A 19,335-nucleotide genomic window follows, 5' to 3' on the forward strand; every position below is an offset into this window, starting at 1 on the left:
TCTATGTCTTGATGTGTGGTATTAGAAATTCTAATTATACTAAATTGTTATATTTAGTTGTTATTGCATTTTAGATTTCAAGGGGATGGCTTTGAGAATCTATGTATTGATGTTTTGCATAGCATGCACCTATGTTGTTGAAATTGCATAGAGGATGTGTTTATGCTAGAAATGATTTAAGGTAGCTTAGGATGCTCCCTGAGTCTCACCTTTGACATAAACGTTAGGTGGCATGACCCCTTTTGAATTGTTTCATGTTGTTATAAAAATCTATTAAGAAATCGAGTCGATGCATGCTCATTCTCTACAAGTAAACTTGTTTACTCACCCCAAAGTTACTGGGGGATTTGTTCAGGTACAGGATTCAAGATTTGGAGATTACACTTACCTTGGGTGGTTTGGAGATTAGAAGTTTCTTTTAATGTATTCTTGTTCACATACAAGTGTTGGCATGTTTAAGTTTCATTTTTAACGTTGTAATACTTAGTTAGGTGCAATTATGTCATTTTTGTCTTATAACATGTAAAGTGTACTTGGATACACTATTTGGAACCTAATTGATATGTATGACATGAGGCGAAGGGCCACAATCTTCAAGTTCAAGTGTATGCATTTAAATTATAAGTTTTGGCTTTGAAATGTAATTTTTGTAACTTTGAGGTTTGGCATGCCAAATCTTGTAAATGTGATATAATGAGGCCATAGGCCATTGTAATATGTTTAAAATGTCATATTACATTTGCGTGTATGTTGACATCATCACACAAGAGCATATTATTAAATTTGATAAAACCATGAGGGATTCAAATAAAGCTTTGGGGCTTCTTCTTCATTTTGGTGCATAACAGGTTCATAGGCACTTTCTCGAGCCATTTTGGTCTACCGAAATGCTAGTTCGGTCAACCAATTCCCTTTTTGGTTTCATTTGTACCGTAAAACATGCATTCCAGTAGCCAATTCGAGTTTCAGGTCCATTTCGGTCAACCGATGGTTCATTTCGGTTAGCCGAAGTGATTTTTCTTCACCTTCAGGATTTAGGAGAGTTTTTGGTCATTTCAATTGACTAAAATGGCTATTTTGATCGACCTAAATAGCTTCCACACTCCAGCTTCTTTAGTTCTGTTCCAGCACTGTCATTTCGACTTTAAACAGTCATATCTCCTTCATTTCTAATCCAAATGGGGTGATTCTTGAGCCTAAATTCATGTATTTTGAGTCATCTTTCCAATGGTATCAATTCTATTCTTAGATTCAAATCACAATGGGAGTTATTCATATTTTAGTGAGGTAGTGTCAATTTTCGCTTAAACAGGGAAGGGGCATTTTGTGGGATTCTTGTCCAAAGTTCCTGGAACCTCTTGGAATGTTGTGAAATGGTTAGATTAGGTTGTATTCACCTTTTTTTTTGAGTTGTTTAGAGTCATGTTTCTCTTTTATTTGTGAATTGACCATTTTGCCCATGGTTAATAGTGTTTACCCTTTTTGACCTTTGTTTTCGCTTTTGCTTTCTTTGAGTTCCGTGACTTCATGGAAGGTCACATTGGTGTCTTGGGGATGATTTTTATCTCTATAGACTTTGGTTTTATCTTTTGCTTCCGCGTTTTGGATCCATTATCGGATCAACCTTCGGTTCATCACTGACGCACCGGGTTGAAAAACCTGGGTCATTACAAGTGGTATCAGAGCTCCTAGGTTTGAAAACCTTAGGACGACGGGTTTTGGGTGTATATCATGCTTGTGTTTCCATATTCTATATGTTTAAATGCTTTATGATAATATGTTTTGGTCTGATAACATATTTATATGCTTATGTGCTACATGTGGTATGCTGTTTGTTTAACATGATTTAAATTTTATTGTAAAGAGCATGATAGATGATGTATGCTAGATTTGATTTGTATATGCATGCTTATTTTGCATATTTGGTAGGACTTTGGATTAGTTATAGGATGTTCGAGTTGAGGTTAAGTTGTTCAGTGAGTTTGTACTTAGTGCAATGGTTGGTGTGTTTGGTTTTGTTTAGGCACTCTTCCTTGAGGTTGATGATGATTGTAGTCACAGTTTCATGATAGTGTAGGTTGTTGTCGACCTAACATTGGTTTTGAGGTAGGTGGTGAGACACCTTTTGTTTAAATTCTCGTGAGATGAGTCATTTGGCGTTGCCATAGTGTTGGATTTGTTGGTTTTGAGCCATGATGAGGTTATGGACCACCTAGGATCCTTGGTTGTTCAGGATGATTCCTTTGGGATTGCAATTTTCATAGGCAGGTACGTTGTGGGCGGGTGCATGGCACTGTCATGCTACTGTACTGGCTAGCTACAAGTGTAGTTCGGATGGATTCGATGTTGGTTTTGTTTTGATAGGCGTTGTCCTTTTGATCGATGATGGTGATGATTATTTTGGGGATCAGATGTAGTGATTGATTTGGGTGTTGTTGATATGGTTATAGTTGCCATTTCTTTGAGTTCTCCTTACGTGATGATGTTTTTGGGATCAAGTTGATTGATTGATGCTTTGGGTAGAGAGAGCATTGCACTGTTAGTGTCACTTGTAGCATCACCTTTAGATTCGGAGATGGATTGTTAGAGTCTTACCATTGTGGTAAGGGCTCACATTTTTTTTGAGACAAGTTGCTGTCGCGTTGGTTTTTGGAGTCAATTTATGGCTAGGATTGGTCTTCCTTTCACCTAGACACTCTAGGACACGATGTCTATAGGGTTTATTATTGCATCATTTTTATCTTCTGCAGTTTCGTTTACTACCATGTTAGTAGTTTGATTTATGATATTGCGATGCATGAATAGGTAGAGGTATGTCCACATTTGCCTTCTTGTTGTGTGGCATTAGCTTGCCTTCTTGTTGTGTGGCATTAGCTTGCCTTCTTTATATTCTTAGAGATGCCATGTTGTTACTGTACTTTAGTGGCATGATTTTGTGCTTATGTGGAGACGTGCTACATATACCCTTGATTTTGTTTATGTGAGTAGATTTACCTTCTTGGTAGTTACATTCCTTGTCATATGTATGACTTCCATATTCAGTTTTCCCTTTTGTTTCCTTCGGTCGCACATAGTGTGCATGCGGGTTTCCACGATGGTTTCGTGGTGACATTCCTTGTAGAGGAGTTGTCACATTTGCATTGTTTTGAGCTATCCACTTCCTTAAGGTGGGGAGAATGCTCCCTTTTCTCGTTTATCGTGTTGACACTTATGGGGGAATAGGGTTTCTCCTCTTTTTCTTGATTCGTGTTAGGGACTTCACAAGGAGTGAGTCTCTTCTCTTCCTTGCGTTATGCACAGCTTTGGGGTTGGTTGGTCCGTAAGGACCACTATCGTTGTTTTGAGTCCTTAGTGAGGATTTGATGGATTTTGGTCGACTTACTCCCATGTAGGGGGCGAAGTCTTTGACATTGTTGCCTTTCATTTCAGAGATGAAGTCATGGTGTTGTCTTTCTTAGGACTGGTGGTTTTCTTTCCTTCGTGTCTTCCCTTGGGGAGTTTTGTCATGGTTGTTAACGGGTTGTGATGCTTAGAGTGAGTGGATTGGTGTGAGATCATTTTTCGGGGACTTGTGTCCATATCATTAAGGATTGATGAGTGCTGAAAAGTGCGTATTTAAACCCCTTAAGCTTAGGTATTCTAGTACCTTTATCTTACTTTTTCATTTTAGATTAATTTTGTGTTATTTCCATTTTCAGGCACTTATCCCCAAAATAAGCCAACTAAACCAAATAATAGCAGAAATGAATCAATTCTGGGATTAATCAAAGAAAGGAGCAAAGTAGAGCAAAAGGAAGCAAAGGGTGGAATTTCAGCAACTTTGATCGATCTCAAGAAAAGTTCGATCAATCCAACATGATCGATCTCAGCCCTTTAAGATGGACCTAAGCCATGATGACATTTTTAGAGATCTCAAAAGTTCAATTGATCCAACATCATTCTTTGATCGATCGTACTACCTTGTCCTTATCCAAATGATTGATCTTATCCAGTTGTACCACCCTACCAACCACTTTTGTCCTTTTCCCAAAAATATCTTCGAAATATCTCAGATTTATTTTTATCCAAAAAGGCGCCGCCATCGAGGATCGATCCAACTTCAGTTCGATAGATCTCAGCTATGTTCGATCAATCTAAGTCCAAGGTTCGATCGATCGAACATCCTCCAATGCGAACAAGTTAAATTTCTAGCTCATCAAAAGCTGTCCTTATCCAATCATTGGGGAATATTTTGTGCATGACCCCAGCTCATTTTGCGTGTCACTTGACCTACCTATACATAGAATATGATACACTTTTTGAGGGGGATCCATCTATCACAATAGAGGTTATTCTTAGGGAGGAAGAAATGCAGAGAAGGCTAGAGACACAAGCTTGGGAGCTCTTCATTAACTAAGGAGTAGATTTCTTCCATGGAGTTCGCCCTTGAGGGTTGGAGAAGCATTACCATGAGTGGCTAAACATCCTCTTGGGGCTAGAGTTAGCCCCAAGCATGCTTTCAACATCTTGATTTTGTGTATTATTGAGGGATTAGTGTTGTAATACATGTTTTGGCACTTATATATATATAGATCTTGTTTATTCAATGGTTTATGTGATTTAATGCTTCAAATCAATCATTTCATTCTATCCATATGTCTATGTATGCTAGAATAGATGTTCATGTGTTTGTCTCTATTTCTTGTGTTATTGATGCATGTCTATGTGTATTAATGCTATAGATCTAGAGATTGTCAAAACATAGTGCTTAATGGAATGCTCTTGTAATTTTTTTAATGGTTCATGCTCATTTCTTGATGGATTGTGCCTCTCCCTTAGTTTAATTTCATGTTATTAGCTTAATTGTAGTGTAGTGGTAGTATAGTTGTTAGATGGGAGGACAATCCATGCTTGTTGTTTGATGCTCCGTACTTTTGAAAGCAAGTAGCATATGTCTCTAACCTTGTGGTGTATTTGGCTTATGAGCTTAATGAAAGGATTAATGACTTGCTAGATATATTGTGCTTTCCACATGCTACTTAGACAATATATACTTAATTGTTAGATATATTGTGCTTTTCACATGTTGTTTAGACAACATATACTTAATTGGTCATCCTTGCTACTTGAATCAACCAAACACACACACACACACACACAACAATATTACAACACACATTTTCGTCATTAATCACTTGTTAAGGGTGTAGAAAAGTATTGTTTAGTGGTGACCTCTAAACCCCAAGATCTCTCTCTCTCTTACTTACTCTTTATTGCATTCAATTACTTAGTTTAATTTGCAACTAGTTTAATCAACCAACCAACTATTTATTTTATCACTCGACCTACTAACCCTAATTGTGATTCCACAAGCTAGTACGATAACTCAATCCCTTGGGACGATCCCTTCTCACTCATACTACATAGTATATGTGCTAAGTGGTTTATAAATTTAAATTATGGTGCCTACTGGACACTAATTTCCAAATTCAAAGTTTTGTGCATTATTTTGTGCACACACCCATGAAGCCACCATAGTTTTTGGCGCCGTTGCCGGGATTGATTGATTGGCAACATCGTATTTGTGGAATCAATTAGGAATTAGTACTCTTTTGATCGTGTCTTTACTTTGTTTTTATTTTTCTTTTGATTACTTATTGTGTTTGTTCATCTTTGACAAGGTGCATTGAGCTAGGAGGCAAGCAAAGGAGCTACCAAGCAAAGCAAAGCTAAGCAAAGAAGGAGAAAGCTAAAAAAAAAAAAAACAAAATTGCTAAGCGAAGCTATAAATTTAAAGTTGAAGTGCTAAAGGACCTTTGTGAGCTTTTCTTTACTCAAGCCCTTAGTTAAATCGTCGGCCCGTGAGGAGGCTTGTATTTTAATTCTTAGATAAATCGTGAGCCCGCGTGGAGGCAATTTACTTTTCTTGTATTTTTGTTTAAGCATGGGAGTATGAACATTGTATGTGGAGGAAGTTTGTTAATTATTGATTTGTTGTGAAGGTGAAGTGTTTGTTGTTATTGTTTGTTGTGTTGCATTGTGCATGCATGGTCGTAGATCATTGAGACCCACAATGAGGAAGAGGTAGTTCTAGTCAATCCATTTCATCAATGGAAAGACACAATGAGGACCTTGGTCACATAGACCAACAAGGTATCCTCCACCCCAATGTGCATCATGATAACATGCAAGTACCATTAGGCATGCCAAGACCATATGTTCATCTACCACAACAACAAGGCCAAGTTCCATTGGGAATGCCAAGGCCAATCTATGCTCCACCACCTCCCATCATTCAAGGCAACGAAGGTGCCCATGTTGCACCTCAAATTGCTAATCCTCCCCTTGCTTTAAGAGATCACTATGTGCCTAATGAATATAATGCACCCACATGCATTCAATTGCCACCATTTAGAGCACATCACTATGAAATTAAGCCACAAACCATTCAAATGCTTCCTAATTATCATGGAATTCCAAGTGAAGAACCTTACAAGCATTTGGATGAGTTTCTTGAAGTATGTTCCACCGTAAAATATACGGACATGCCGGAAGAGGTCTTAAGACTCAAACTTTTTCCATTCACCTTAACGGATAAAGCAAAGTATTGGTTTAACAATCTTAGGCCTTTTTCAATCACTTCTTGGGCAGAAATGCAGTAAGAGTTCTTGAAGATGTACTATCCGGTTTCTAAGACTGATGCCATGAGAACTTCCATTAAAGAATTCACACATAGGGATGGAGAAACGTTTCATGAGGCATGGGAACACTTTAATGAATTGCTTAGGAAGTGTCCACATCATGACATACCCAAATGGCAATTAGTTCAATATTTCTTTGAGAGCTTATCGGACAATTACAAAGGCATGGTTGATGTTTCCATGGGTGGCTCTTACATTGATAGGCATGAGGATAACGTGTGGCATCTTTATGAGAGCATGAGTGAAAATTCTTTGCATAGAACATTATCATCCAAGAATGGTAGAAATTCACAAGGTAGGAAGAGTGTTGGCTTACATCAAGTCGACCACTCAAATGAAATAGCCGCTGAAATGAAGTCTTTATCTCAAAGGTTTGATCAATTTTTGATTAACCAAAACTCGGTGAACCAAGTATCTTCCTTCCCTAACTATTCTCATCGTGCATCGAATGAATCATGTATGACTTGTTCTAGTGTTCTTCATTCTACTTCTCATTGTCCTCACGGACAAGTGCAAAATGAACCAAATGAACAAGTCAATGCAGCTTTTGTGAACCAAGGGAACAATCCTTATGGTACTCATTATAATCCAAGTTAGAGAAATCATCTGAACTTCTCTTGGAAAAACCAAGGAGAGGGCTCAAACCCTTCCCAAGGCGATTTTCAAGGGAAGTACATTAAAGCTCCACTTCAAAGCCAAGGATCCCAAGGTTATAGACCTTATCAATCACAAGGGAATCAATTTGCTAACTCTCATTTTCCCAACCAATCTTATTCCCAAGGAAATGCTAGAAGTCCCGCCTTTGAAGAGAAAGTTTTAACCACTTTAAGCACTTTGGAGGCAAACACACAATTACTTCATTCTCACTCTCAATCCATTGCGAAGCTAGAAACCCAAGTAGGGCAAATAACAAGTACTCCTAATGCAAGAGAGAAGGGAAAGATGCATATGAATGCCCCACCTAAGTAACAATGTGTTGTAGAGGCTCATTCCTTATCGGAAGGCCACACCATTGAGCATGTTAATGCGGTGACTACCTTGCGGAGTAGTAGGATTGTGGACAATCAAGTTGAAATGTTCAATGAAGAGAGTGAACCGATACAACGTCAAGTTGTCACCTGTCCCATTTCATATCCTATTCCTCCTTCATTACAAATACATGATCTTGTGAATGAGAAAGCTTCAAAATGTGATTTGAAGAATGATTTTGAAAATGATTTGAAGAAAGATTTGCCGAAAAATGAATTTGAAAAGGTTTTATTGAAAAATGATTTGAAACAAAGTGATTTAAAAAATTCTTGTGTTGAAGAGTTTTCAAAAGAAAATGCTGAAAAAGTGTTTGAGCCAAAAGCTCCATTTCCGGATGCCTTAAAAGGATCCATTTCAAAAGACAAGCAAAAGGCAAAAAGTAATGAAATCATGGAAATGTTTAGGCAAGGGAAAGTCAATCTTCCACTTTTGAATGTAATTAAGAAAATTCTGGCTTATGCCAAATTCTTGAAAGACTTATGCACCCAAAAACGAAAGAACAAGAGCCAAGCACCAAGGAAAGTGGTTTTGACCGAGCAAATGAGCTCAATTTTGCAACATAACACTTTATCAAAGTTTAAGGACCCCGGTTCACCAACCACATCATGCATCATTGGTAATCATAATCATTAATCGGGCGCTTCTTGACGTAAGAGCAAGTGTTAACCTTTTTTAATACTCGGTTTATGTCAAATTGGGCCTAGGTGAATTGAAACCGATGTCGGTAGTTTTACAACTTGCCAACTGATCCATTAAGAAGCCTAGGGGTATCATTGAGGATGTTTTGATAAAGATTGACAAATTTTTCTTCCCCGTTGATTTCGTTGTCATTGACACGGAACCGGTCCCCAATCCTAAAAGCTAAATTCCCGTTATCCTTAGCCGTTCTTTCTTGGCAACCGCTAATGCCAACATCAATTGTAGGACGGGGATAATGAAAATCTCATTTGGCCACATGAAGGTGAAGTTAAATATCTTCAATCCCACACCCAACTCATTTGACAAATATGAAAGAGAGGTTAATGTTGTAGATAAATGCTATGATCTTCAATGTCAAGGAAGTGAGTTTTTGTGTAAGACCAAAACTTCAAAGGGATCATCTTCAACCTTGCATTCTTAAAGTGTTGTTTCAAATTCTTGCTTTGAAAGGGCATGGAAGCCCAAAGATTGTGATTGCATTGACAAGGGATCAAAACCTTCTTTTGAGCTAAATTCAACAAGTTCTTCAAAGAACCATTTGTTGGATGGAGCTCAAAGCATCTGTCACCCCAACAAGGAGGGGATACATAACAAGATCTTTGATCCAGGCTAAAAGAGCCCAATGTCTTGCTATAGATGTTAAAAACTAGCAAAAGTATTCGTAGGGTGTTAAAACCCTATTCCTCCCTCATTTCTATCTTTTATTTCATTTCTTGTGAAGTCTAGATACTTGTTTTTGGTCCATATGCATTAGAAGGAACTATGGTTAGGATTGAATGAGCTTTCATGTTGGAGTTGAGCATTTTGCATAAGTTCAATCGATCTCAAATGAGAGTTCGATTGATTGAACTTCTACTTGCATCCAACACTTAGAAAAATTTTCGACCTACATCCACCTGCATCCAAATCACTTCTCTGTCCCACCATTCGAACTTATTCTTAGATCGATCATAAATCCTTAGATCGATCCAAACTTCAAGTTCGATCGATCTTGAGTTCCAACTCTTAGACAAATTTCTGAACCCAAAAACCTTTATATTTTTGCTCTCTATCAGATCGATTGAACATTTTGTTCAGATCAATCTCTGTTCTTCATCTCACCATTTTTGACTTTGTTTGACTTTTTAATTTTCAAAAATTCAAAAATATTTTTATTTTATTTTATTTTATTTTCCAAAAATACCAAAAAGATTTTCTTTTATTTATTTAATTTTTCAAATTAGAAAAAAAGAGAGATTTTACTTTATTTATTTCAAAATTCCAAAAATATTCTATTTTATTTTATTTTATTTTTATTCTTATTTTTCAAAAATCCAAAAATATTTTTTGTTTTCAATTTTTAATTTTTAATTTTAGTTTTTAATTTTTCAAAAATTTCAAAAATTCCAAAAATACTTTGAAGAGAGATAATCACAGTTTGATCGATCTGAAATCTCAGTTTGATCGATCGAACTGGACGGAAAAAGTTTTTTTTTAAAAATGAAACCGAGGGTTTCAAGATCGATTTCAAAGATCGATCCAACCCTCTTCCAAACCCTCATCCCTTATCCCTCATCGCCACTGTGCACTCATCTATCTTTTCCATCTCCGGTGAGATCCAGTGAGCTTCCACTCTCTCTCTCTCTTCTCGGATTTCACCTCTTCGCATCTCATCTTCTCTCCTCAATTTTGGGTAAGATCCGAACTCTATCTTTGATTTCAAGCTTTAAGTTGTTAAATACATGTTTTAAATGTTGAATCCATGATATATTGATGATGATTTCCTCCATTGATGAAGCTTGAGGCACTATATATATATGTGTATATATTTTATGTTTTGATTCGATTTGTGGGAGTATGGGCTTTGTAAAGTGAGTAGGATTGATTGTATGTTGTGTTGATGGGCCCATGACCATGTCGTGAAGGCCCCATTCCATCTACGTCACAGATCTGTGACTTTTTGATTTTCACATCGCACAGTTCAATCGATCGAACTAATTTCTTAAATCGATCTTAAGAGATCAATCGAACACAGTTTTTCAGTTTCTCAGATCGATCGAAGTTTTGAGATAGATCTCACATTTGTTTTGATCGATCGAACTTTATAGATTTCATACACACATTCCATGCATCTTATCTTGTGTCCATGCTATCTCATTCGTGCCCAATGCATGTGATTTTCCACATTCGATGCATTTTACACTTATACTGCTTAGCATGTTCACCTCCTATCACTTGTATAGATTCATGTCATATATGTTTTGTCTATCTATTTGACATGCATGTTTCTATTTTTTGCTTTCAATTATTTATTCTGGCACTGACTTTCCTTACAAGTTTTAAATTATTTTTCAGGCTATGACTAAGCGCAAGACTGTAGCCCGCGGACATTATCACCGCCAGCGTAGGCACATTTTTGATGCCGAGGCTGGCCATTCTCATGCACAGGACCTTGCATAGGATGAGCCATTAGAGCCTACTCCACCTCAGTCACCTTCTCATGCGGCTGAGGCTGAGCATTCTCTATCTCCTTCTCAGGCTCAGCCTGAGTTTACACCATCTCCATTTCCTCCACCTCAGCCAGCTCGAGAGCGTGACAGGCCATTGCCCAGATATGCACAGATGTCATTGGCTCATGAGTCAGTTTTTGATGTCGACTTCTTCTCCAGATCGGTGCTAACTCGATCAGCTTATGATGATATTATCCGGAGGGGCCTTGCAGCTATTCTTGCCCCAGTTACTGAGCCAGTCTACCTACAGCTAGTTTGGGTGTTCTTCCAGAACCTCTGACCGTCCCCGCATACCACGGCAGAGCTGGTCACTACCATAGATGGCCACCAGATTACTATTACTATGGACACACTAGCCAGATCATGCCATTGTCCACACCGATGCCCTCCGGAGCTACAGGAGCTTTATCCCAGGCTATACAGGCCTTCTTATACCGACATGGCAGTTTTTTTGACAGGTCACTATGCCAATGGCGAGACTTTTGCCACCTACACTTATCTTCCAGATGACCTATGGTTCTTTGATTCCATTTTCTTTCAGAACATATATATGGCCGGGCACAAGATTCAGCGGTGAGGGGACTATCTGACAGCCCTCTACGCATTCTACACGGGCCACTAGGTATCTATCCCCACGCTCATCTGGAGTGTGATGAGGAAGCTCTACGATGAGCATATCAGCAAGGAGAGGCCCAAAAGGCTAAGTCTCTCCCATTTGGCTACCTCATTACCCAGATCCTACTTGATCAACGCTATCCTTTCCATCCACGGGAGCACCCTGAGAGAGGTTGCTATCACTTCTTGAAGAAGGACTGGGACAAAAGCTATAATACTATTATTGCCCGATTACAGGAGGATGCAGCTCAGGCGGCAGAGGACTTAGATTTAGATGATTTAGAGGTTGAAGAGCCAGCAGCAGCAGACCCGGCAGCGGATGATGCACCAGTTGATCCAGTTGCCGAGCGCATGGACATTGATTTAGAGTGACCTATAGATGATGTAGAGCAGCACTCTCCAGCTAGATCACCCATTTATGTAGAGCAGCAGACTCAGGATCTTTCTTCTGATTCATCCGTACCTAAGGCTCCTAGTCAAATCCCCAGCTTTGGAAAGCATCTTCAGGCTCTGGAGGATGTAGTGGTTGCTATCAGAGATGATACTGCTGCCATTCGAGCCGATGCTGTGGCCCACCGAGCTGATTTTGCTACATTCCGCACGGATGTCATGATTGCACTCCGAGACTTATCTCACGATATCCGCAGATCTCGCCCTGGCAGTCCTGCCCCACTTATCTGAGATTCTCACTCCTTCTATCTCTCTATACTCTATCTCTCTGATTCATATCTGTTACTTTCATCACTGTATATTATTTGCAGCTGGATATGTTGGCTTTGATCTTTTGATGTACTCTTTACATTATTTTCTTTATATATGTTTTTGCTATGGATGTCATCTATTATGTTCTTATATCTATCTATTTGACTCCATCAGGTGCATCACAGTGACTTCAGTGAGAGAGAGTGCTGCCCAATTTTTAGGACCACCCTTATACCTCTCTCCTTACTTTATTTGATTATCCCATTTACACTTGCATGTCCACTATGTACTGATTATCCCTTTTGTTATCTGATGAGTTTATCCAAGTGCTAAATTTTAGGACCACAGTTAATCCCAGTTTTAGGGGGCTATGCCACCCACTTTAGATACTTCAGTCCCAGCCATTCTTTGCCTTAATTGCACTGGTATACTCTTTCCCTTTGTTCTCTTTGCACATTGAGGACATTGTGCCGTTTAAGTTTGGGGGTAATGGTGTATGTTATAGTGTTTGCTTTTAAATTCAAAATTTTGAGCATGACTTGTGTATTTAAAGGATTTTCCATGATTGGTCCATATATAGCTATGATTTTGGTCCATATATTGCTTAAAATTTAAAAATTGCTTGACTTGAGAGTCCAATACTCCTTTTATGCCTTGTGGATGCCATTTAGGAGTAAATTTTTTAAAAAATTGATATCTTGCTTGCATTTATGGTCCACATCATCTTTATTTTGTGATTGTTTTGAGATTCACTCTAGTATTCTACACTAGTACAGGCGCACACTAGCATTCATTTGTAGGGTACATGCTTTGTTGACTATTGAATTGGTTATATCCCAATTGAGCTAGTAATGCATTGAAAGCTTTCATTCTTGATAAAAGGTGGATAACAACCCCTTTTTACTAAGTAGCCGGGATTCTAGCCTCATCAAGCACTGAACTTCTCGCGCCGAAAGGTGGAGGGCCCAAACTCTAGGTTAATAATTGAACTTGCTTACAAAAAAAAAAAAAAAAGAAGAAGAAAAAAAGTTACAAAAATAATAAAAAAAGTGAGGACTTCTCCCAAAAGGTGAGAAGTGGTAAATGATTAGATGGAGGTTATTTTGATTTGTAGCCTAGTTGATTTGAGCTTGTAAGTCCGTAGGGGTGTTTGAACACCTAGTACCCTAAAGCTGTCTGGTTTGGGAGTCATTGACCTAATGCTCGACCTCATGAAAAGCTTAATAGATCAACACATTGCACCATGCTTCCATCTTTGATCCTACAAAAAAAAAAAAAAAAAAAAAAAAAACCGAGTGAAAAGAATAAGCGCACCTAGAACAATAAAGCTTTAATAAAAGGTCCACTTTTTGTCTTGATGATCGGTACTAGATTTGAGTGTTAGTTTGAGGGTAAGGAAGTGATTAATTCTTTAGTTGGCTTAGATAGCAACATATTTGATGCCGGTCCACCCAAAAGGATTCTAGAGTTGTTTTGATTTGCATAATCATTTTCTTGATGTGTGAAGGACCATATTTGCTTGCTTGATGTTGAAATTTTGGGAGATCGCTTGGAAATGTTTGAAAAATTGCATACTTGAGGTAGTTTTCTCCCAATGCTTGTTTGCAATATTGGTGTCTCTTTTGAAAGAATGAGCTTAATGTTTGTGGGTATCATTTCTGGAAACCCTCACGAGACTTCACTCATCTACTAGGGGTAACCTAGGGGTTTAAAAGGCTTGTTGCATATGCTAAATGCAATCGTGTTCCCAACGAAAGTGGTGTTATCCATTTATCACTTTTTAGTTCATAGTTGTATAGTTGTTCATTTCATTCCTTTACTTTTTAGTTCATTGCTAGGGACTGGCAATATTTAAGTTTGGGGGTGTGATGAGCGCTGAAAAGTGCGTATTTAAACCCCTTAAGCTTAGATATTCTAGTACCTTTATCTATCTTACTTTAACATTTTAGATTGATTTCGTGTTATTTCCATTTTCAGGCACTTATCCCCAAAATAAGCTAACTCAGCCAAATAAGAGCAGAAATGAAGCAATTATGGGATTAATCAAAGAAAGGAGCAAAGTAAAGCAAAAGGAAGCAAATGGTGGAATTTCAGCAACTTTGATCGATCTCAAGAAAAGTTTGATCGATCTCAGCACTTCAAGATGGATCTAAGCCATGATGACATTTTCAGAGATCTCAAAAGTTTGATCGATATAACATCATTCTTCAATCAATCGAACTACCTTGTCCTTATCCAAATGATTGATCTTATCCAGTTGTACCACCCTACCGACCACTTTTGTCCTTTTCCCAAAAATATCTTCGAAATATCTTAGATTTGTTTTTATCCAAAAAGTCACCGCCATTGAGGATTGATCCAACTTCAGTTTGATAGATCTCAGCCATGTTCGATCGATCCAAGTCCAAGGTTCGATCGATCGAACTTCCTCCAGTGCGAAAAAGTTAAATTTCCAGCTTATTAAAAGCTGTCCTTATCCAATCATTGGGGAATATTTTGTGCACGACCCCAGCTCATTTTGTGTGTCACTTGACCTACCTATATATAGAATATGATACACTTTTTGAGGGGGATCCATCTATCACAATAGAGGTTACTCTTAGGGAGGAAGAAATGAGGAGAAGGCTAGAGACACAAGCTTGGGAGCTCTTCATCAACCAAGGAGTAGATTTCTTCCATGGAGTTTGCCCTTGAGGGTTGGAGAAGCATTACCATGAATGGCTAGACATCCTTTTGGGGCTAGAGTTAGCCCCAAGCATGCTTTCTACATCTTGATTTTGTGTATTCTTGAGGGATTAGTGTTGTAATACATGTTTTGGCACTTATATATATATAGATCTTGTTTATTCAATGATTTATGTGATTTAATGCTTCCAATCAATCATTTCATTCTATCCATATGTCTATGTATGCTAGAATAGATGTTCATGTGTTTGTCTCTATTTCTTGTGTTATTGATGCATGTCTATGTATATTAATGTTATAGATCTAGAGATTGTCAAAACTTAGTGCTTAATGGAATGCTCTTGTAATTTTCTTGATGGTTCATGCTCATTTCTTGATGGATTGTGCCTCTCCCTTAGTTTAATTTCATGTCATTAGCTTAATTGTAGTGTATTGGTAGTATAGTTGTTAGATGGGAGGACAATCCATGCTTGTTGTTTGATGTTCCATACTTTTGAATGCAAATAGCATATGTCTCTAACCTTGTGGTATATTTGGCTTGTGAGCTTAATAAAAGGATTAATGACTTGCTAGATATATTGTGCTTTTCACATGCTACTTTGACAATATATACTTAATTGTTAGATATATTATGCTTTTCACATATTGCTTAGACAATATATACTTAATTGGTCATCCTTACTATTTGAATCAACCAAATACACACACACATCAATATCGCAACACACATTTCTGTCATTAATCACTTGTTAAGGGTGTAGAAAAGTATTGTTTGGTGGTGACCTCTAAACCCCAAGATCTCTCTCTCTTACTTACTCTTTATTGCATCCAATTACTTAGTTTAATTTGTAACTAGTTTAATCAACGAACCAACTATTTGTTTGATCACTCGACCTACTAACCCTAATAGTGATCCCATAAGCTAGTACGACAACTCAATCCCATGGGATGATCCCTTCTCACTCATACTACATAGTATAGGTGCTAAGTGGTTTATAAATTTAAATTATGGTGCCCACTTGACACTAATTTTCAAATTCAAAGTTTTGTGCATTGTTTTGTGCACACGCCCATGAAGCTACGAAGGATCTGTTTGATTTGTGAGGTGAGCTCGATGCTCTTTTGAGGATGTCTTTTGGAGACTTGTTTCAGTTTGAAAACCTTGATGTGGTTGACTCTTAAGAAGAGTTTTGGGAGATCGTTATTGGATATGGCTTGTTAGTGGAGTTTTCTCATCCTAGTTATGACTAGGTATTGTTTTAAGGAATCATAGTTCCGATGGTTGGTTGTGGATCAAAATTGAGGAATTTTGATTTAGCTTGGTGTTGCCGAGCACGATTTTGAGAGACTCATTTTGTGACCTTGTTTGTCGAGATTATGATATGTGTGCCACTTGGTGGATTTGAATTTTGAGGATTTAGTTATCCATGATAAAGATGTGGATCCGATGTCTGATTATAGTGTAGTCTTATAGTTGATCTGTTTCAGGGAGAAATGAAGGACTTTCGATGAAATGTCTTGTTGAGAGGTTCGTTTTGATTTTTGTAGGCGTTGATTTGATTATCGGGTTTTGGATTCTTGATTGATGTTGTTAGTAGGAGTATTTTGAAACATTGGAATTGTTAGTCTTGTTGTATTAAGGATTTAAGGCCTTAAGCGTAGCGGTACCTATGGCATTGTTGTCAGAGTTTGGGATTGGACAAGATGGTCTGGCCGGATGTCTTTGGACCATATCTCAACTCTCACAAAATGTCTGGCCTCCGTGGTGCTTTTGGTAATGATCATTTTTGACATTGATGTCATTTGTATCGAGAGGTTTCATGGGTAGACCTAGTGGAGGTAGGTTATGAACTAGTAGTGCCTTATACTATTATGCTACTATACAAGTTATGTGTTGTGGGTGAGTGCTAGTTGCCATCGATGCTACCTTATTGACAAGTAAGTGTGGGCGAGCACTAGGCATTATCATTGCTACCACACATTTGAGTATGTTGTGGATGGGTTTTGGCCGCTATTCGTACTACCACGTTGTCCTTGTTTAGTACCTTGATTCGATATGTGGAAATTTTGGAGTTCTTTTGGTTATTGTTTTTGCATTCGTGTGATGGTTTGTCAGGATGGATGCTATGGTGGTTGTCTTCCGTTCCCTCGTCTGACCTTGGATTATGTGTGTGAGTCTTGACTTGTTGTGTGGCCGCGTGGTTACTTTCCTTTCAAGAGGTTGTCCTATTGTGAGCACGTGGGTGCGAATGGCATTAGGTTATACGCTGTCTTCCAGTTTTGGGATTGTTTTCGTAGCATGTTTTATGGGATACTCGGAGATGTACTCCATAGTTATCCTGGTTTCGCCTTTTTATTTTCTTGGGGTTGGATTTCGGGGATGAAATCCCTTTAAGGTGAGAAGGTTGTAATGACCCGGTCATTTTCCTTCATTTCCTTTTTCTCAGATTTTCACGGATATTTTTTTTTCCGTTGATCTTTTCCTTTCTGATTTCAGTTTCTCATCACATAGTGTCATCTCGAGTGATCAGAAATAGTTTCTGAGACTCTTTTCTTTGGATTAACAACTTCCATTGAGGACCGAGTCATTTCCATATTTTCACTTTTTGGACACTATTCACTTTTCGTCCTTTTCCCTATTCTGTCTTTTCCCTGTTTGTCACTTTGTTGGCATAACCTCACTTCTTGTGTTCGGAGTTGGGTTTTGACTTCACGTATCTCCATTCTAAGTGGTTTCCACGAAATACGTATCTTTACTTTTGCAGCAAAGTACTCTGGTTGCTCTCGGTGTCCATAGGGGCATGGATGCACAGTTTTGCAGACACATTTCCATTTCTTGGTGTGTTTTTTGTAAATATCTTTTGAAGATATTTTATTTCAGGGATTTTAAGAAAAAAATTTTGGAAGATATTTTCATTCTAAGCCAGTTGTGCAGTTTTTACTTTTTGGAGGGGCCATTGTGCAATTAATTAAAGTTATTGCTAAATGCCTTGTTTTGAGCCTGGATCATCGTATGGGATTCATTTTCACTTTTCGTCGAGTCGTGTACTCATGGAATTTCCTTCTGGTTGTTTTTCTCCAGTTTCAGGGTTCTTGAACCTAGTTTGCGCCGAACTTGTTTGGTGTATATCTCTCTGCTCGGGACTCAGTTTTCAACGCCGTTTCTTCCATTGTTCAACTTTTCTCATTTTGCTTCTTTTTTGTTAATGGAGTTTTGTCGTTTGAGTGCGTCTACTCAAATTCCACTTTTCCGGACCTGGCGGGGCCCGTTCGGAACACTTTTAGGGTTTTTCTATAAATAGGAGGTCTTAAGAGAAAAATTTAGATTTTTTTCTCTCTCTCTCTCCTCTCTCTTGGCCGGTAGCCATGGCAGCCAAGGGGCTGCCACCCTTCTCTCTTCTTTTCTGGCCACTTCCCTTAGCTAAAAAGGTGTAGTGCCTTAGTGTTTTATGCTCTCCTCGCCGTGCTCTACCTTTCCCCCTTATTAGAATCCATTTTTGGCCATTTCTTGAGTTCGGGTTTGTAGTCAAGTTGTGATTTTGATGGGTCTTCCTTGGGGGTTATGTTCATCATGTTGTCCCCGACAAAACCTAGAAGTTTCGTCAGGATTCGGAGCGGTTTCGTTTTGGTGGGGATTTGAGATTTCATCTCAAATGGAGGTAGGGGGTGTTATAATTTTATATTTTTGTTGTCTTGTATATCTTTGATGCTTATAAAACTTGTATGCATGCTTTTGTTAAGAATCTGGAATTTAATTTAATTATTTTCTATGGTTAAGATTTATTTCTCATGATGATTTATAACTTAGAATTAAATTGTGGCATGCTAGGAAATTAAGTTTTGATGTTTTGTTAACATATATTAAATTAGGATAATTTGAATAAGAATTGCACTTTTTATTTAATAATTATCTTTGTGAAAGTTTAATTCTCATGGACGTGCCTTGCATGATATTAACTTGTGATATGCTATTAAATTAAGTTTTGCCATGTTCTTTAACATACTTTAATTGGAGAGCATTTGGATGAGTTTGAAAATCTAGGGAATTTAATTAAGAGAATTAATTAAAATCTATTTTTATGGTTCCATTAGTCTAATTAGGATTTTGAATGAATATATATAATGACCATGCTATATCCTTGAACATATATTAAATTGAGGCCATTTGGAAATGATTTGAAATCTAGAGAATTTAATTATTATTTTCATTTAATTAAATTATATCTTGTTGTTCCATGGATTTAATGTTGTTGTAAAAGTTATTTCTATGTATAAATCATGGATTTGGACCTTTGTGTATTCACATAGTTGTGTTTTGAGTATTGGATAACATTATTGTTATATTTATATTCATAAGAACATATTTTCTTTATGGAATATATTGTTGCCTTGTATAATGAATTGCACACCTTGTAATTGACATTGTATATATGCCA

At 37.7% G+C, this 19,335-nt stretch overlaps 1 pseudogene; it reads right to left on the reverse strand.

Annotated features, from left to right (window-relative positions):
* Positions 1–6,689: 6,689 nt before the first annotated feature.
* LOC132280507 (small nucleolar RNA R71) lies at positions 6,690–6,787 on the reverse strand (annotated as a pseudogene).
* Positions 6,788–19,335: the final 12,548 nt, after the last annotated feature.

The sequence above is a fragment of the Cornus florida genome, unplaced genomic scaffold (assembly GCF_030987335.1).
Source record: "Cornus florida cultivar Cherokee Brave unplaced genomic scaffold, ASM3098733v1 CherokeeBrave_3.0.0_Hap2_Chr10, whole genome shotgun sequence".
Classification (NCBI taxonomy): Eukaryota; Viridiplantae; Streptophyta; class Magnoliopsida; order Cornales; family Cornaceae; genus Cornus; species Cornus florida.